We start from the raw sequence: 20,823 nt of genomic DNA, 5'->3' as shown, positions 1-20,823 counted from the left end.
AACCTCCACATTGGTTAGTGAATAAAAAGGAAGTTGACACATAAGATGCTATTAGGAAAAGGTGAAGGTAAGCTCTTCCTTTGAAGGGTTGGGCTAGGAGCAAGCTTGAGATTTGAACAAAAAGTGATGTGGGAAAAGAGAAAGTAATCTACAGAGAAGATTTATTTTAGTTTTAGTATTTTAAATTCCTTCAATGCATGAAAAAGAGTGGAGACTTCTTCCCAAGGGGAAAAAGGCTACACCCAGGAACAATCAAGGAGGAACAACAGAAAAATGCCTAAGGAATTACCAGTGTAAATGTATAAAAGTCGAAGTCATAAGGAAAAAACAAACTTTTCCATGTGAGATCCTTATGGATTTTAAAATACAAGATTGCAGAAAACATTTTGTTGCAACTTAGGGAGTCTTATGTTTATCTTCAAATGCCCTCCTTTCCCATCCACAAAGTACATGCCTGCAGTTTTTGCTAAACCCTTTTAAAATGTACAGCATAGCCTCTTCCAAGTCCCACAGAAAAATTCCAAATGTTGTACAGCAGCTGAATGCAGAGCTTCCCTTTAACTCTGCATTGTGGACTCCTCATCCCCCATGGGAAGTTTAATATATGGTTTCAATTCCAAACCAGCATCACTTTAGGGACATCTTCTGCCTTTATTAATGCAGCCCAAGAGATAATACCCCTATTTATTGAAAGCAGATTTAATAAAAAAATAGAATATTTTCAATAAAAAACTAAACAATTAATTGGACACTTTTGAGAACAGGTATATTGCACCCTCATCATTGGTCATGGGAACCCCTAGATTTTAAAACTGATAAATAGGGTGTCCTTGTATTCTTTAACCATCCTCCAGGGAAAGCAGTTTGTAAAGTGTAAAATTGCTCAGGCACAATATTTATCACAGATTCAATAAGATTTTATGTGCCTTGTAACTACAATATTACATGTTTTATGCTCCTTCAATCTTTGCTTTAGACTACATCCAGTTTCTTCAGTATAGACAATTTCACAACCAGTGGAGATCTGTAAACAATATTTTGTTACAGCCCCATGAATACTAGCTGCCATTATTTCCCCTGTAGCTTCAGTGAATCTTTATTCTTCCTGAACACACATTGTTCATGTTCAAAAAATGCCTGGTAGAGAAGGCATAATTATCTTAATTTTATGGGATTTGTCAGGTTTACACAGTTTTCAGTCCATTAAAGGTTAGCCGCCGTTATAATTTTAAGTACCTGTCTAATTTGTATCATTCAGTAGGTGCTGCTTTGTAGAACAGAACATCTTGTCCTTCCTTAAAAATATAGCTCAGTGTCACAAAACCAAGGCACACATAAAGATAGGCTCCATCCTGCCCCTTTGATATAAAGGCAGTTAATGGAGGTATTAAACGTTGCAGCTTTTGGAGCACAGCTGATTTACTCCATGCAAATCAGTGCAAATCACTCGTTGTCTGGAAAGCATGGCTTGAGTACTACTGCAGCTGTTGGAGTTAGGATTCACAGACCCAGGCTCCAGTGCTGGCTGGGGTGCAGGAGTTTTGCATTCACCATGCAGAGGCTGTGGCTATCTGAACAGAGCCGTGTGGCACTAAGCAACCACTACTCCTCTTTCTCTGCTGGGTCAGCATAAAGAAGGAGCTGGAGATGAGAATTAGTTTGATTGCAGAATGAAACCAGTGCAGTCAGGGCAGTGGGGTAGGGGAATGAAGCAAATGCTGAAGCAGCCCTGCTTCTGGCTGTCCAGCACGGGCTAACACAGACACATTCACCCCCCTCAACAGGGAAACTGCTACATCGCTTCCAGCATGGGCAGTAGGGAAATAGTTGTCTGTGTTGCTGTATGAGAGAAGGCTGATGCTTGACATTGCCCAATTGCCATTTTCTCCCATGCTTTTCCTTAGAGTTTTATGCCTTTGTCAAGGCTGTATTTCTGCTTTTGAATCCTTCAACCTGCTATTTCTTTCTCTCATCTTACATATCATTTAGCTCATGGACTTTATCACATCTTAATGGCAATTAGTGAAATCAGGCAAGGTCACACAGCTGCACTGCTCCACATGGAGCCTTGGATCAGCCAGCTGAAACCCAGACTGAGGGTTGGAGAGGCTGCTTGTTTTACCCGTGCAAACTCAGTCAACATCATCTGTGCTCTGGCAATAGCTGTGTTAGCTTCTGGCTTCTGCTCCCTTCCCCACTCCCATGGCTCCTGCGCTGCTTCAGCAGCAAGTTAGACAGAACTCTCCCCCTCTCTGGTAAGGAACAGAGGTATTTTCAGTTCAAACGACCTTTGTTTTATAACAAGGCAATAGCAAGTAGCATTTGCTTAGGTGGAGGTATCTTAACTGCCTCTGACAGGCTGTGCTGAGCAGATCATAAATAGGCCTGCCACAGCCTGTAGGCAAAGGCACCATCTCTCTCTGACAAAGAGGCAGGGCACAAACCAAGCCAAGGCTGAGGCAGGTGAGGTATTACCCTGCTGTTGATGGAAGCAAAGCACGAGCAGGGCCTCGATGGGTGTACACAGCTTGCTACAGAGCTGCAGAGCATCCCTGCTCTGGTAGTGCACACAGCAGCTTCAGGGTCCTGCTCCCAGCCCCATAGCAAGAGATTTTTCCTTAATGTGTGTTTGACTTTCTGAGGAGCAAGTGTGGCTTTTGAACAGCGGTCAGCATGTCTGGGTAGCAGGGTGCCCTGACACAGCAATCTGCAACTTATTTAAACATCCTGCAGAGACGTTCTGCATTATTATTTAAAAAGATGACATATTCAGTGTATTTCTAAAATAATTTGGAGACATTAATTCCCTTGCAGAGCATCCATTAACTGCAGGCTATTATAGTAAATAAGTGGCGTAATTATCGGACTAATTGTCCAAAAAGCTAAAACAGTCATTTTAATGAATGTTTCTGCTGCTGTCTTAGCCATCACACTCTGTCTGGAAGCCCAGCAGCACCACAGCTCCCTGGCAGAGGAGACCCCCACAGTTCCTTTTGCTTGGGGCTTTTTCCCCAGACCCAGCCTCTCAGCACACCTTTCCCCATGTCTGTTCTACGCGCTTCAACAGCACTTGTCGACCGTCAGTAACTCAGCAGCAGCATCAGCTGCAGCAAGTGCATCTTTTCCCGTGGCCTTCTGCTTCCCACATGTCGCAGTCTGTTCTCCCTGGCTCTGTCTTCCTCAGCAGAGGGAAGAGGCAGGCATTTCAAGCCAAGGAAAACTCATGGTATGGCTGTCATGTAATCTGAGATGGGTAGAAAGAACAAGCAATATTTCTCACCCTATTTTTATGGCCGTAGTCACCAAGCACTTCAGATGCTATTTTGGTGTATGTTACTCAAAGAACATGTATTGAATGACTCAGGGGATAATGGTTTTTTATTGTAGAGTGATTCAGCACTACGACAAACAAAGCACTTCCATCTTCTGTGGTATTTGATTATTGGCTTCTTCCACATGTGCCCAACAGGGCCATATTAACTTGCAAAGGAGACAAGAGATGGTAAGACTTTTAAATTTACAGGGAGTTGGACAACTCAGTGAGAGGAGAAAGGAACAGAGGGAAAAACAAAATGTAGAAGTGTCCTGCTGAAAGGCTTGGCAACCTGCCATAGCCACAGGAAAGTAGGGGAGATGAGGAAGAGGAACAGGCTTTAAATTGGAAGGGTCACAAAGCTGCAGATATCCTGGACTTTTCATAGCATGCTGTCACTTGGTAAAGAAGATTGGTGCTCCTAAGGTTCTTAGACAAATGTTGTTTGAGGAGAAAGTGAGTGAGAGGTTAGACTGGATAACATCGAGAGGTCCCTTCCACTCAGCACTTCTGAGGTTTAAAAAGCTGGATCACAAAGGACCAAAGACCTTTAGTCATACACAGGTATGTGCATGAAGGATGAGCACAGAAGTGGCACAGGATGGAGAACAAACAAGAAATCGGTGGGTAGTTTTTCTGAGCAAAAAACTAAAAAGTAAAAACAGAGCAGCCATGGAAACTTTTTGCAACTTTCCTCTTTCCTCCTGTTTTCAGAGGCAAGTCTAGAGGCAGCCTTTTATGTTATCTATTTAAAGATAGCAAAATATTCTTGAATTGTCAGCAGATGAGCAATTGTGGAGGTACTCAGCTTCCTGTCTGTTGTTAGGTGGCAAGGATTGCTCACCTTCCTCTCCCCTACTAAAATTAGTCATGGAGCTCCTGGTGACTTCACTGAAAAGTAGTCTCAGCTTTCAAACACTTGAAAGTCTCCATCCTTCAATATTCTGGTAAACTTAAGAAGGTATAAGGAGGCTAAAAAATTGTAGAAAGGAACTTTTTGAATTTAGAAAGTGTGAGGTGTTTTTTAAAGAAACTATAACCCAAATAAAGATTATTTCTTTCCTGTTGGGAAAAAAAAATCTTGACACTCCCTCTGTCCACCCATTGCTTTTTCTTCCTGTCTTAAAAGCAGCATCCCCTACCATCCACACACACACACACACACACACACAGGATGAGCACTTTATATGACTATTGACTTAGGATCCATAGGCTAAATCCACATGAAAACAGCAGTCTTCTGTTGGATAGGTTCTGTAGGAAATGGTGGTATTTTCCAAACCCTTTAGAGAGACAGGAAGAAAACGCCAAAAGACTGCCCCAGCAGCCTTCATCTATGCCATCTAGTCCATCTATGCCAGCTACAGACTCCACAGTTGACAGGTCAGGGACATTTTAGCTCATTGATGCTTCTAGTGGGGCAAAAGCAAGTGGGATTTGAAAAGCAGATGAGATTACTGATCCATCAAATTCAATTTCCTGCAAATCCTAGGAGCTGAGCCTTGATAGCTCCCATGTATGACTCCTTCTTCAGACCTGAAGTAGGCTAGACACAGCCTACACACACTGACTGGCATGACAGCAAATGGAGATTGTATTATGGCAGTGGTTTTGAAGGGAAGGAAAAATGCAGTGCTGATTTCCATTTCTCTTCATCTCTGATGTTCCAGAACATACACATTCACATAGCCAAGTCTTCTAGTGTATCACTGGGCAGAAAACCAAGACTGAGAGGTTTTGCAGAGCCTGTTTTCACCATTATGTTCCTCCCTCAACACAGACATGAAGATGGCCAAATTGAAACTGAAGACTTCAGAGGTATTCCCAGGTCTAAAGAGTCAAATATATGTATTAAAACAAAACCCCATCATGAGCATTATTCAGATGGGCCTCCTCAAAGAAAAAAACAACTTCAAATCATATTAACCCTTAAAATAATTTGTTTCTGTTACTCAGAGAGAAGGAATATATTTATACATTTTCTACTGAAAAAAGAAAACTTGCTAAAATGCAGTATAAAACTCTAGGTAACACTTTGAGTGTTGTCACTGGTGGTATCTACAGCTTGGTATAGAAATCTTCACTCTGTGCTCTCTCAACTAAGGTTTCTTAACATTTCCCAATATAATAACTGGATTTCCTTTAGAACTTGTTCTCCTGTATGGGATTGGGTTCTGCTTATATTTTTGAAAAAAACATATTTTCAATGAGATAAAGTGTTTCAGTGGTGTCTCAGCAGCAACAGAGGCACTGAACTAGCGGGCAAGATCCCTGCCTGCCCTGCTTGTATTTTTAGCAGGTTAGATTTGGTCTGACAGCACATAATGTTGCTGTTCCCAGCTCCTTGGCTGATTGCTTGACCTGGTTTCTAACCCAACTAACCTTCCTGTGTCTCCCTCAAGCTGAACAGCAAGGGCAGTATGCTCTGTGCCATCTATGCACGCTGTGTGATCCATTTTGTCAGGCTAATAAATAAATATTTAGTGCAGACATTTAACAAGGGACTGCTCATATTTTTTCCATATTGACCAGTCTCAAGACTACTTACTCAGAGATGTTACGAATACCACATCCATAATTTTTGTGCCATTTGGGATAAGCTGTCTGCTGTCACTTTTGCTGGAGGCTTGTGATACTGGTAGATTACACTGGTGATTCATCAAGTGGTATTTAGCTGCATTTGCCAGCCATTTTGCATTGAGTTTTTAATCAACTTTGTTCTTCAGAGGCAGGGACTTAAATCAATGTTCTTCCTGGACTGGACACCTGAGCATCTTTGCACAAGCACAGCTTATGATCCTAAGCAACATCCTTTCTCTGCATGATGGGAACACAATATTTTCCCCAAATGTTGGGGTATTTTTAGGCTGGTTTTGGTATTTTTTTCTCCTTTTTCCCTTCCTTCATTTTACTGGAAGCCAGGAAAGGCTGGGGATGGAGACTGAAGCTGAGAGGACAAATAGCAGTGAGTTGGGGTAGATGAGAGGAGCAACTAGCAAGGCAGAGGATTGCTGTATCTTTCATAGATAAGGGAAATAGAAGCAGCATCAAAACTGTTAAGCTGCACATTATTCATTTTTATATGCTGCTAGTAGTTACACTGAGCCCTTCTCATCACCTTCCATATTTTTTAATACCTTCTGGTAATGTGTTATCCTGATCACTCTCTTAAACTCTGCGGACCAGAAAAAGCAATATTCAGAATATGAAACCATTGCACAGTTTTCAATAGACATTGATAAAAATAAGGTGTTTACAAAAAAAAAAAAAAAAGACATTATGATGTTCCTGACATTTCCTCCAAGGCAAGCAGAATTCCTTCAACAGGAGGAGGAATTTCCATTTCACTCACTCCCCGAGCCTGCAAGAACTTCACCACAACATTAGATATTGTAAGCTCGGGTCTCTCAGCCTAAACAAAAAAATGGCAATATTGAATAGACCCGTCAAAAAGCATAGCTCTCAGGCAAACATCCAGTGTCTCAGATAATAAATCACAGGAAAAAATATTAAAAATAAATAAGGACAATATTGCACCTTTACTCTTCCACTTCCTTGCTATCCCAAGAAAACCAGGAGGAAGTTATCCCTCATGCAGGTCTGAAAACTAGTTTGAGGCAGCAATGGCACCCATAGTTTAATCAGCTATGGACTCCATGGAGCATTGCAGAAGTGGATGCCACAAACTCCAAGGTTTTGCTGAGATGATTCACTGCTGCATTACTGCATTTTTATCCTGTGTATCCAACTGATTTCAGCATAAAACTGGAATACTTCAAGGATGACTCAGATCCACTACTTTAGTTTTAGGGGAGATGGCATGGAGACATCTAGGAACAGCAGAAATTCACATTTAAAACGCCTCCTGTCCTTGGAGCAAAACACTGATTAAAAAACAAAGCTCCTTCTGAAGAGTTCTAATCAGAGAGCAGAGTTTAATGGCTGAAAAAACATATCTTTAGAAAGCAGATTAAATGCAGCCTTTAGAAGGAAGCGTGCCATCTCCTCCAGACACCATGGCGGGGCACAAACACAGCAAGATGACGTCAGGAACCTGACATTTTAAGTGTCGAAATAGGGGTGGTTTTGAAGCTGAAGCTGGCATTAAGAGGCTCTGGAGTTTCAGCATTTTATGATCTCCAAGAAGTTGCTGAAAGGGGATTTGAGAACATGTGTTTCAGTTCACCATTACCCTTCATTACATTGCATTCATTCATTCCACTAGTCATTTTCAGAAGTACCAAGAGAAAGATACTTTCTGTTTTGTGCGTAGAAAATAATTCTTCCCTGAGAACAGCTCAGAAAAGCCCATTTCTTACCCCTGCCCTTCTCTAGTGCTCTGTGTACACTAGTTCACAGGGCAGCAGAGCAACTTCTCTTAATTCCTGCCATCTCATGAACCCGAAGAACTAATGATCTCTCTTATCTTGTATTGTAACAATTGTTTTGAACAGAATTAAGCCAGAGTAACTGAAGGTCTTGTATTTGTTAGAGGGTTTTGCCCTGTGTGGAATGAGCTATTGCAGACTGCCTGAAACAAACATTAATGTATAAACCCTAAAAACACAGGCATCAAACTGCATGAAAGCACAGGCAGCAAGGAACTGCTTTGAAGCTCCAGCAGCTTGACAGCAGAAAAAAAATGTTTTTGAAGTGACATTCCTGTTCCCTGGTGTGGCTTGCAGAGGAGAGGCATTGAAGAATTCTTGGCATTAGCACCACCCGTGTGGTCTTATTGAGATGAGGAGTTTTATCCTGATTCGGGGAAGGAAGAATTAGAATAGAACTGCACCCAGCAGGAGTAGGTGCCTTCCAGTCTTGGTTGAAAAGTCAGCATAGATGTTCCAGCAGAAGCATGACCTGCCTGTTTCAATGAACACCATTTTGCCACGTTTGGCAAAAATATATCACCTTGTCAACAGGAGATAAAAAGGGGAAGAGGAGGAAGGAACTACAGCAGGCGTCATGCCATGAGCTGACTCATGTTATCTTCATAAAATGGATTATCTGGATCATATGGCTGAGTCCTGACATAGCAAACACACAATGAGCTCTGCTGGGAAGCCACACGCCTCTGCAAGAACATGGTGAGATTAAGCAGGATGGTTATACCCATGGAATCACTTGAGACTTGTTGCAAAACCAGTTCTCCTGACTATTCCCAGCCAGTTTCTCCCTGAGGAAAAAGCACTTAAGGAACACATTTTATGTATCAGAGCCATAGCAAAGTTGCAAGGGATGCAGGATACCCTCCTTAAAAATCCTGGACAGTTTGTCAAAAGCCTGAATTGGGAGCCAGCCTCTATTTCTTGAAGAAGGACAAAGCAGCCTTTTGCTCCCACAGTTACCAAAGTAACACAATCAGAACCCTAGAGCTGAAATGAACCCTCATTTGTCAGTGACCTAAGAGACCAGATATTATAAACAACTCAAATCCCACAGATAATTGTTTCTCTAACAGCAAGCAACAAGTGATGAGAAACTGATAATAAATGCACACATTTTCACTTCTACTTGGAAAATAGCTCAGCAGAGGAAGATCAACACCAACTGCCTATGTGAAACATGTGCTCTGAGCATGGCAGAAATCCATGGGGGTGGAGGATGGCTAGAAAAAGAATAAGTGGCACAGAAAGTCCTCTTCATCACAGTATCTCCTTATCAGACCTGCTGGGATAACTCAGGGCTCTGTCTGACTTGCTGTAGGGGCTTCATGGCAGACTTCTCTGAGCTGACAGCTTAGTCTATGCATAGGCTGCACTGAAGGAAATCAATTACAGGGCTGATGATTATTGGCAAGAACAAATATGAGCTAACGTCTTATCTACGTGGGCTGCTGATTCATTACTAGCTCATACACCAAATATTTTGGCCCAGGGAAAAGGTTGATAGAAACATCTTAATAGAACTGAGTGGGATTTTGCTGTATGCAGTGCCCTCCATGCTGGACATGGTCATTCAGAAAGGATAACACATCCCGTAATTAGGATTTAATATACAGTGTGTACTCAGCTCTAGGACGTTCAGATCAGACAGAGCAAACACAGGACACTGCCCACCTGCTCTTTAAAGTAATTGATGCCTTTATGCTGTAACTCAGTATATGTGGCTCTGTCCTCTGGTGATTGACCAGCTTGAGACTCTCCCTTCAGCGGTAAACAGCCTGAGGGCTTGGTAAAGGTCTTATGGACCCAAGATGTGGTCCAAAACAAGGCAAAAGATGTTTCAGCCAGCTACCAAGATAACCAACATAAAATAGAGGTTGCTTTAGGGTATCAAAAATCAAACTTTAGTCTTTAATTATCCATCAGCACCATTCCTTGCCCTCTTTTCCTGTAGCTCTGAAACAAATGTTATTTAACTTCATTAATACTGGAATGATAAGCATTTACTGCATTTATACCTACCTCCACTGCAAACAAAGGAAAAAAGCATTCTTGTCAGATCAGTTGCAGGGTCTGTTGTCCCTGTTGCAACTCATACATTTTAAAAGGGGCAGTTCTCATCTCAGAAAGCCCCACAGTTAACAAAAAAGAAAAAGAAAAAACTCCAGTACTCTGAAGATGCAATTAAAAATGCAGCAACACAATTGCATGTAGTTAATGCTCCAAAGTGTACACTGCCTGGATTTTGACCTTTTTAAACTCCATTAAGCTATGTAAACACAGTATCAAGGAATGTGCACAGCTCACAAGCAGTTTGTAGCACGGGTTGGATGCCATACTGCCAGTGAGCTGACACTGATGAAGCCTCTTTATTGATCTGCACAGAACAGACCCACCGTGGAAATTGTGTTATGGCCCCCCTCCCCCTTTATTGTAATATCACTTTGAATTCATCCTGTGGGTCAGCCACACAACAGTGCAAAACCTCTTCCCAAATAGCTAACTTAGAAACTGAATTAACACATTTCTGTTAAGGCTTGGCTTGTTCCCACAGCCAAGAGAAGGACAAAGGAACAAAGGGATGCTTATGTACATCTCCCATGACATCGCAGCTTTTCCATGTTTGAATTATCTGCCTTCTGCTCTACTGTAGCAGCTCTTTATTTTGTTTCTTCACATAAGCATTTATCTGATGCATTAGGAAGAATGAATAGTTTGGCAATCAAAGGACCAGATGCAGAAGTGGTTTTATGAAGCAGCTGAATTATTTCCTACAGATAAATCACCTGGGCCATGACCTTTTCTACCCCTATTCACGCACCTAACTTCTATTGAAAATGCTCACTGTTCCCAAATATTTACCAGATAATTGATGGCAAGGAAATAAACCAACACTTCTCCCAGATTACTGTCCTACTCCTGATGCAACACGACAGTCTCAGAGTGATCAATTTATGTGTGTGGATTTTTAAAAGGGGAACAAAAAATTCTTTTCAAACTTAGCTATACAAAAACACTATCAGGAAGCCAAAGGTCCCAGGCTACACAGATTTCTTCACTCATCATCGGCTACAACTGGTTTATTCCCAGGTCTTTTTGGTAGTTTTTGAAGTTTTAGCATCCTTTCTGGGACAATAAACAAGTGAGTAATCTAAGCATAAAATATAAAAAATTGGATGTCCGGACTGATAGTTCTGTGGCAAAATTGGACCCACAGGACTAAAAAGTGAATCTTTAATTAAGGAAGCAACGAAACAAAACAAAATAAAAACCAACCCTCTCTGAAAGTCTCCTCACAAACATAGGGAGGCAACAAGTTTTTTTAGCAGAAAATTTTGAGCAATGTATTTTGCTTTAGGCAACATGCTTTGATGAAGCCTGAGGGGATATGAATCATATTTAGGCTGTAGAAATACACTTAGTGTGCAATGGATGCACAATTGGACAAACTAAAGCTCCAACAAGAGTATGCTTGCACACAGAGTGAACTCAGCCTTTTTTCAACCCTTACTTGAGAATCCAGAACCAAGAACTGTGAGAGCTGAACTGCTTTCTGTGGCCTTACATTCAGCTCAGAGCTGGCAGCATAGGTGAAATATAAACGGTGTTGAATAGACACTTAGATGTAATCAGACCCTATCTGGCTAGGAGGGAATTGGTAAGGACATACGTACATTCATCCAGGTCTATATATAAGTGTGATTTTGGCTGATCTCTTCAGGGTAGCAAACACAGTATGCAGCCTTTGCACTCATAACAGACCCGAGAGTCTCCCAGCACAACACACCACCACACCCTCTTTTTCTCTCTGACAGGTAGGAAAACATTGGCAGTATCATCCTAGCAGGGATCTCTGTTGGAGCAGTAAGGGAGTGGAAGAAATAAAAGACAAATACACACAGAAAGCAGTGGCCAAAACTAGGTGGCATCAAAACTTGAGCATATCAGGAATAGCACAACCTGCCTGCAGTGAACACAGCTGGGAGGACATGTGAGTAGAAGGAGAGGGAAGCATTTCCAGTTTGGATGTGCTCCCAGGATTTTGAGTCATGATACATGCAGCCTGCCAAAAGTGCTCCTGCAACGGCTAAAGAAGAGGAAGGTGAATCATTTTAGACATTTTCTCACATTATTTAGGCTCACATCTGAATTTGGTTCAAGTTCTTGTGCCTGGAAGGTAGAAGCCATACTGCTGCTGCTGTTGCTATAAAAATCACAGAGCCCACCCAAGGTCCATCCAAACCCAGCTCAGTCATGTGGGGGCATTTACACAAGGCTTTGCTTTTCAGCACTGCCAAAATACGGCCCAAGCTACACCAGAGAGGCAAGAGCTGAGAAGTGCTTTATACTCTCACCTACACCACTCAACTCTATTAAAGCATTTCCACCAGTATTACATTCCCCTGCTACAGGCTTTGCAGAGCTCTTTGCTGACTACAAAAGCCAATGTAGCCTTAGGTGCATCTTTAACACGTTTCACAGATACCCTAAACCAACAGAAGTGCTTCATCCAGCCCATACAAATCTCCCACAGCAAAGAGCTACCAGCTCTTTCTCACCTTCCCACTCAGACTGAGAGGCAGCACATTCCTTTACTACTGCAGAGCAGATACCACCTAAATTTTCTAGGCATCCTTCTTCCAGTTGCATAATCCTGTAGAGTCCACACCAGAAGCTGTCCTTGATTTAAGGACTATGTTTCTTCATCCTGCTAAAACCACTGTTTCACCTATGGTAATGTTCCTGCTTCATCTCCCTAGTAATCTTTTTGGGCAAGATTCTTCACTGATGCAAACCAGTGGAGCCACATTGATTTCAACAGGACTCTGCAGGTTTTGTCAGCTGAAGACATATTTCCTCTGGCTACACATTGCTCAGTGGCTTGCCTCTTTTATACTGGGAAGTTACAAAGCACTGTTTGCAATTATGCATTTCTATCACAATGTGCAGATAGGAAATTAGTCTTCTGAGGCTTTCCCTTAGTCCCCCCACACTCCCCGCTCAGTCCTTGAGAAGGCCATTTGAGCATGCAATATTAATCATCTGCTTTGCAATAATCTTGGAAAAATGTAATATATTCTGGCAAATCACAGGGCCTCCAGAGGAACTGCCTGTCTCTGAACAAGCAGCTCTCATCCATTATCAGGCAGTGACGAACGCAGCTCCCCACTTGTTTGCCCCATCAGCATGCAAACAGCGACTCAGTTCAATTGTGAGAAATGGGAGGAAATGATCTGTATTAATAAATGGTGAGAGCATGAGATCGCCCCATTTCAGAAAATAAGATCAAAACCACTGAACTCCCTTCGTTGTCGCATTTGATTCCTTCCCCTTGCTGTAAATGCAGCACTGGGAGTAATTAAGCTTCTGAAAGAAGTTTCATAATGAAGTCACATCACTCAAAACAATTGAGACAAGCATTTTGTGCACATTGTCATCTGCCTTCACTAGTGTTTAAAGGTCAAAGAAACATCTCATTAGGAAAAAAAAAGAGAAGGTAAAAAAGAGGTGAACTTCTGTGCGCTCCCCAGGTATGTCTGAGAACAACGAGTGCAAAGAATAAAGGCTCAAGCAAATGAACATGCAGAATCCCATCTATCCAGGTGGCAAATGCTGTGGAAATGACTTACCATACTCCAATGGTGCCTGGAAGCCTTAGTCAGAGACTAGAGTCTTCATGTGCTATAGGGCAGCAAGGAGAGGGGCTGCCCTGGTCCCAAACTGCTTAAGGTCTGATCACACCTGTGGACAATAAAAAGAGAGGTCAAAGGAAACTTCAGGTGCAGTAACCAGATGAAGATTAGCAAGAAATGAACCCAGCTAGTCCCTGTAAGCCACTGTTACTGAAATGAAAAAGCTCTTCAACTAGGAAAAAAGTCACCAAAATGTAAACTTCAATTGTACAAAAAATACTCTTAAAATTCTTCCTACTTTTCTGCTCCTCCCTCTCATTACATTTCCTGCTAGGAAGAGTGGCAAAAATGCTATCATGTGAAGCTTATTCTCACCAGATTTTGTTTATTTGGTGACTGGTTTTAGCATGGATAAAAGAGCCAGTGGTGGAATCAAGTTTTAGAAGAATTCCTTGTCTGCTTTTATCAGCATATTTTAAAGAATGTAATTAGACTTCAGCAATAATACCCTCTTAATTTTAGCTACAAGCCCCCTCAGATGGAGAGGAAAGCACATTCATCTTTCCCATTCCTGAAGTGCACTAAGTGATAGGAAATAAGTGAATTTATGGAGCTCTTACAAATAGTTGTCAGATGCACTCCTACTTATTTTTATTCAGCTGACTTTTTTTCTCTGGATAAATCTAGGAGAAATTTACTCTCAGGAGGAACAAAGTAACTTTTTCTCTCAGACAGTCAGCCTGGATGTTTGATCAGGTATATCACTTTATCACTTGGTGTTAATGAGCCAAGAGGAGGGGGAAACAAAGCTGGTAGGACATGGCTGGGGGAGACTAATTTCAAGGGTGCAGCAGCTGAACAAGCATCAATACAAACATACAGGTCTTTATCACTTTCTCTTAGGGTGCAAGGTGCTTTCAAGTCAGGAAACAGAAAATGCCATTTCCATAACTTGGAAGAAACGTGTTTTGGAGTGGATGTGATTCTGCTCACTAGTGCCAGGTAGTTCCAGAGCAGTTAAAACACTATCACCTGCAGTCATTTTAATTTACCATTGCATTATGCTCAGATACCTTCTTGTGCTGTTTGCAAAGGGCCTGCTGGGTGCACAGCCTGACCAGTCCAGATGTACCATTTTAACAAGGACGTCTGACAAGGACGTTGCTATCATCTCAGCCTGCATCTCCAAATGGGAGGGGAGAGGCTGGGACTAAGTCATAGCTGTGAGGACTGATCTCCATTCTAGAAAAGAGTACACTTCTTCCTCAGCAGAGAATAACAGTTTTTTAAATCAGAACACTTCACGGGAGGATGTCAATTTTAGGGATGTTTTGGGGGTTTTTGACAGGAAAATGTTTAAATGAACCATTTTTATTTTCTTGTTTGGTTTGGAAAACGCATGAATGTTTCATTTCAATAATGTGAATGTGTTTTGTTTCTACTTTTCCAGTTCTGTTTGTTTCAGCTTGCATGGCTTAATAAAATATGCATGATAATATTGAATTTACACACCTCCTTCATTACATGTACACAGCATATACTTTTGATAATAAATTATATAGTTCAGCTATTATCAAAATGAAATATTTTTATGTTACTGAATGAGATGTTTCCATACTACTTGGGGGGACAGAGTAGAACCCATCTAGGTGAAAAATTTCTGAAAGTTCAGAATTCATTTTTCCCAGCATTTTTGTTTTGTGCTTTCTTTCACTAGCAACCTGTGAAAGCCACTTTTTCTGCCAGTGGAAGGTGGACTGTCTCTCTCAGGCCAGTTTAAACTCAATAGAATGTACCACTGCCTGGATTTTTCCCATCATGGATTGATTCCTAGGACTCCCTCAGCAGAGGTTATGGCTTCTCCTCCTCAGTGGGGAAATACAATCTGTGAGATGCCAGCTGAAATTTAGGGTACATGAGCACAAATACAGAAAAGGGGTTGCACAGGGATCCATCCTATATGTTGCTGCTCCTCCTGCTGTGTCCCTGCAAATCAGAGCTGCTCTGACTGGGGTACCTATTAAGTGGATTTGTAACATGGGATAACTTCCAGTTTGGGGGCATTAATTATTCAAAATTAATAAAATGAAGACACATACATTCATCAGATGACTGTTCAGTACAAAAAGTGATGAAACACAATTTATCTCCCCCCTAATAAGATGAAATCAGAAAAATATTTAAGATAATAGCATAAAATTTCACAGCTATATCAGCAGAAATGTACACAGAAAGGGAAGAGGCATGCAGCTCCTGGTGGTTTGAATAAATTATCTTAAATTTGCCAACATCAAATTAAGGGAGCCTTGTAGCCCATGCTTTGGAAAAAATGCTTACTTTTACTGTTTTCAGTCTTCTTCACTAACTACTGCAAAAATAAAAGACCATTTCTCAGTAATATCCTGACCTTTTTCTTTATGAGTGCATTTTGATTATGCACAGTATCGTCTTGTAAAATTACATTTCCTAATCAATAAGAACTACTAAAATAATTTCAAAGTATCATTTAAATCCAGCCCTAATTTGATTTCACCCAGCATCTGCTTAAGCATGCCACTTAGCATGCGATTTCATTCCAAAAATTGGATCTGTCAAAATAGCATTCTGGAGCACTATGTTTATTGTATCTTAGTAATCCTGCGTCACAAGTGCTCCCTTTACAAGTGAAAGGATTCCTTTCCCTCAGCTGCTTCCCTTGATAGCAGTCTGGTCCCAGTGAATAATTTGTTTGTTCCTTTTCACACATCAGCGTGAGTAATGAATTTCCAACAAGTCTCACAGACTGCTTCTAATTGCCTTGTGGATGCAATCACTGGCATGTTCTAGGATGCTGGTTTCCTCCACATAAGATCAGGAATACTCTGTGCTTTCCTCCACAGTCCTACTTTTAATTTACTTGATCTGACTTTCAGAGTTGGAAAGGGAGGCTATTGCCATCCACATCTCACGAGGGATGGGACCATCTGGTCCCATGGTTAAAGTATAGCCTTCAGGAAGTTAATGTCATTGCCAGCAAATCTCCACTGAGGTACCAGCCACAAGTTTAACAAATCTGCTGGTGATGTGTGCTTCCTGGTGTCTCGGTTGACAGGACAGGACCAGGAGTCAAAATCAGAAGTGCCTCGGCTGTTTTGCAGTGTGCTCAATCAGTAACACGTATACCAGAAGCCAGTGCCTCCACAGCACTCTCCCACTGCTTTGTTCATGCCCTGGAGCTAATGGGAGTAGCAAAACTTATGTCAAGGTCTGAAATAAACCTTTGGTTTTAAATGATTTTGCACCAAGGACAGATAACCTGAGCCAGCTTCTCTTTCCTTGGTGTTTCAGGGGAAGCTAATGATTCTGAGCACCTCAATTTTTGGACATCAGACTTGATGCCATCCTCAAAGGGGGTGGAAAAGAGAAAGATCAGAGCACACATCTCCAAACATTAGACCTCTTTGAGGCATTTTGTTTTGTGTTTCAACAACCACTTCTCACTTCCAAAAGACTCAGCTATGTTTTTTGACAAAGTCATTTTTCAGTGTAGCACTGCATTAAAAAAGCAAAAGAAAAATATGAACATCTAGGATGTTCAGAAATCTTTTATCTAATAATAAACCAAGGATTAGTTTCCTTGTCATTCAGCTAAATATTTTGAATTGCAAAAGTTTCTAGCTGAGTTTGTTTTCATGTAGCTTTAAAAGCACAACCCAGACACTTCTTTAGAATGCACAGGTGAGCAACTGACATTTTCTAACCTGATTGAACTTATTCTGGAAGACATTTTATACTGTAATTAATTATAGCATGGGTCAAAACCAGAGGGACTCTAGAGAACCATCACTCCTCTAAATTCTCCACTATGCAAATGTAATTTTTTACATTTCACTTTTTTTGTTGTTTGTTTGTTTGTTTTGATTGCTTGTTTGGTTTGGTTTGGTTACTTTCTTATTGCATTAAGCAACTTGGAAAAATGGCTGAATGCAAAAAAACTTTTAAAATTCTTTCCAAATCTACAGAAAACCCTGTGCAGCTGAGGTGCACAGTTGTGTATGTAACAGTAATCCCATTAAAAGGATTAGGAGTTAAAAAGCCCTCTCTTACTCTCCCATGTAGGTGCAGTATCAGCGTGGGTGCTCCTCATTTGTTTATGTGCAAAGTAAAACAGGTTAGCTTTTTTTAGCTTTGCTGCTGTAATACCTCTTCCTGAGGTGTCCTGTTTACAAAATGGATCCTTACATGACCTGGCTTTCAGTGTTGTAATTCTTGACCCTGCTTCCCATCACCCGCTGCATCGGCTTGCTCTGGGCATTCAACAGCACTCACATCCAAAAGCTACCTCCACAACTTTATGGATGTGTTATTGCTGCCAGTCTTTGACAGAGGGGGTAAAAATCCACTAACCACAAACTCACACTCTTCGGGAATTCTGCACCATCCCAGGGCTATATTCCTTGACTCATCATGGCATAACCTTTCTTCTCTTGGCAACCTGGTTGAGTGCCTTACTGTCCTCTGATCTGTACCTTTTTTTCTTGAAAAGCCTGCAGAGGTTGGATACAATTTTCCCTGTTTTGGTCAGTCTTTTTTTGATCCCTTTGGTCTCCTGGGCTGCTTCTTAAGCATTTGATTCATAGTCTTTCAGTGTCATGGTGAAAATACAATTAATTTTTTATCCCTCAGTGCTCTTCTGCCCTGACCAGATATCTTTTTTAAAGTCTACCTTTGCACAGCTGAAAAATATGAGCTTTGGGCAGAATTGGTCAGTCTGACCTACATGCAAAAAGGTGAGCCTAGAAGAATCTGAGTAGCACCTTTCTTCATGGGAAAATTTACTATCAAAAAAACCCCAAAGGCTGTGAAAATAAGCTCATTTCACACATGTTCTCTGAGAGGGAAAAAACTCCTCATAATTGTAAATTTTATAGTTTAATTTTTTTTTAAAAGCCAAATGTCAGTTTTCATCCTGAAAAGCATTTCTTTCTACATTCTATGATACTCTCTTTTTTTTAAATAATATTGGTGATGCAGACAAAATTTCCACTATTTTGTTATTTTCTTTCTTTTTTGTCCATTTTCCTGAACTCAGACAAGCCTTTTCAGCATTTTCTCTTATGGAGTATTTTCAAATAGTCAGCTTTAGGTCTTAACTAAAAAAAGAAGAATGTCAAAACTCTCAGAATCCTGTCCTCCTCAGAGCACTAGAGCAGTACATCACAGTAGATGATTATTTGGTCTCTCTTGCCTTTAAAAGATATTAGTCTATTAATTATAGGTCAGCTCATCATTTCTCCTTTAGACTTTAGCTCCAGTTTAATTTACCTTCCTTTTTTTTTGTTATTTAGGTCATCCCTCTAAAATGGACTGAAGCTACATCTACTTACTTTCCTCTTCCTTCTCGGTAAAATTTTTCCTCTTAATTATGTCTGTGACAGCACTCCATCCACTTTGAGTGTTAGTTGTTTTTCAGAAGAAATCAGGGGCTACCCCATATTTTTCTTGTTGGACATTTGTTTCAGGCAGATTTCAGGCAAGCCATTCTTTGCATTGTTGCCTGCACCTTGTAACATTATCATCATCATCATCCTGGCAGACAGCTGTTTGTTGTCTTTACTGCATATCTAGGAGGTTAGGGTAGGTAGGATGGAAAAGTATCACAAGACAGTCATTTTAGGTGTCTCTCCTATAGCAGTCATCCGAATTTTATCAAAATATCTGTCAAAAGGGTATTCATCTTTTCTTTGTCTCCTTTGCCCACTGTCTTATGTACACTTTAAATCATGAACAGCCTCTGTTTGCATTCACAAGAACCAGATCTCAGTCCTGTACCAAAGCCAGCTGCAAGAGAGATCATATCACACCCATAAGTGTAGTGTTACTGTTGATAGCTCCTCACAGATTATAGTGCTCTCAATAAACTGTGGGCAAGAAAAAAATATCCATTCAAGATCTGAAAACTTTTCATTGCACTGGCTGGTTGCATTGCAAGTCTGCAGCTCTCATCTGTCAGATACTGCAAGCTTGTCATACCACAGCAAAGTATTGGTCACAAGCACTTTAAAACATTTGTGCAAACCAGCTGGCTTACATATGGGAAGTTATGCTATTATTCAGCAACACTGCAATTTTACAGTGCCTGGGAGGACAGCAGTGTGCTTAAACATTTCTGGTTGCACTGGTAGAGTTTCAGCTCACTTAACTGTTGGTATAATCTTTACATAGCTTCACATAATCTGTTAGAACTAAATTACGCCATGTCTTCCTGCTCATATTATTTTACTTCTAGTGATATGTCATTCCCATTCATTTAGAATCTCTAGAGTCTGCAGCTGAGAGCTCTAATTAGGTGCGTCTACAACTCTGGAAAATAGGTCTTCCATCTTATTTTCATGTTTGGATTCAATTTACTTTGTTGAAACAATTGCTTTGCTCTAGGATCTATCAATGTTTTCTCTTTCAGGGTAAGAGTGGAACTTGGATCAGTCACAAAAAGTAAATGACTGTGAGCATCTTGCATGAAACCTAAAGTTTGCTTGGTGATTCTCATGTTTGTCCAATGCACATGAACTCACACAGAGCAATGCCATCATATATCTTTTATGGGCCTATTTTTAGACATGGTTTTGTTCAGGATTTGAAGTATCTTGCACAGGAATTTAAAAGCTCCTGCAGCACACACTCTGTAATTTCAAGGCCACCTAGGATTTCTTTTTTGTCTGTCTTTTTGGCACAATGCACACATATGCTGAGATATCATCCTGCCTGTGATAGTATAAATATCTGGTAACATTAAGAATTCTGCTTTTTTTTTTTTCTGTAAAAACAATACAGTGCTTTTTGCAGGCACTAGATAAATTTCCTCCTCCTTTCCCTGCCCTGTCCTCATCATAGCTGGACAGGTGAAAGCAGAGGTGAGCCTGAGGCAGCTCAGGGTTTAGAGCTCAAAAAACCATCCCCAGGGGTGCTAAGCATGGCAGGCTGATGCTTCCCTGCACCCCAAAGTAACTTTAAATGTGGCAACCAGGTTCATTTTTTTTTTTTTCTGTACTGTCTGTGGTCAGTGTCAGGGAGAGCTGTTTGTTATGGATGTTTCCAAATGAAGGATGACTCCTGCCAGGCCTTTGACAGAGGCAAAAAAAGCCTCATTTCCTGGCTAACCAGGAAAGACAGAAGTTCTGAATACAGTTATTGTTAAAACATGCTCTTACTTGGGTTTTGAGCTCATTTGTGCATGAACTGTCATTTAGTTTTGTAACTGTGCAGTGACTACGGAACTGACCTAAGAATGGGTCATCATTGAAGGTGATACAATATGAAAACAAATAGTAATAACAGCCACTACTGCTTTGGACTGCATCTTTAGTCTCTGAGTGCCCCAGAATTACTCTCTTAGCCAAATGGAGATAATGCTTGCACATCTATGGAGAGTTCTTGGAAACCTATGAAAGTCTGTTTCCATTGCAGCTTGCTTGGTCAGGAAGCATCTGAAAGCCTGGTGTAAGTTGTGAAA

At 40.9% G+C, this 20,823-nt stretch overlaps 2 long non-coding RNA genes across 3 annotated transcripts; one reads left to right on the top strand and one right to left on the bottom strand.

Moving 5' to 3' along the window:
- Nucleotides 1–359: 359 nt before the first annotated feature.
- Nucleotides 360–14,076, bottom strand: LOC138109492 (uncharacterized). Its single transcript, XR_011150516.1, has 3 exons — nt 13,952–14,076; nt 13,329–13,440; nt 360–3,244 (listed from the first exon to the last, which is right to left on the bottom strand). It is a non-coding gene; the product is annotated as an uncharacterized lncRNA (long non-coding RNA).
- Nucleotides 13,524–14,834, top strand: LOC138109491 (uncharacterized). 2 transcript variants are annotated; one of them, XR_011150514.1, is made up of 4 exons: nt 13,524–13,585; nt 14,019–14,087; nt 14,235–14,333; nt 14,426–14,834. It is a non-coding gene; the product is annotated as an uncharacterized lncRNA (long non-coding RNA). The 2 variants fall into 2 exon arrangements; XR_011150515.1 differs by lacking the exon at nt 13,524–13,585 and adding an exon at nt 13,758–13,815.
- The last annotated feature ends 5,989 nt before the right edge of the window (nt 14,835–20,823 follow it).

Source organism: Aphelocoma coerulescens, chromosome 4, assembly GCF_041296385.1.
Source record: "Aphelocoma coerulescens isolate FSJ_1873_10779 chromosome 4, UR_Acoe_1.0, whole genome shotgun sequence".
Lineage (NCBI taxonomy): Eukaryota > Metazoa > Chordata > Aves > Passeriformes > Corvidae > Aphelocoma > Aphelocoma coerulescens.
This window is presented reverse-complemented; position numbering and strand designations above follow the sequence as displayed.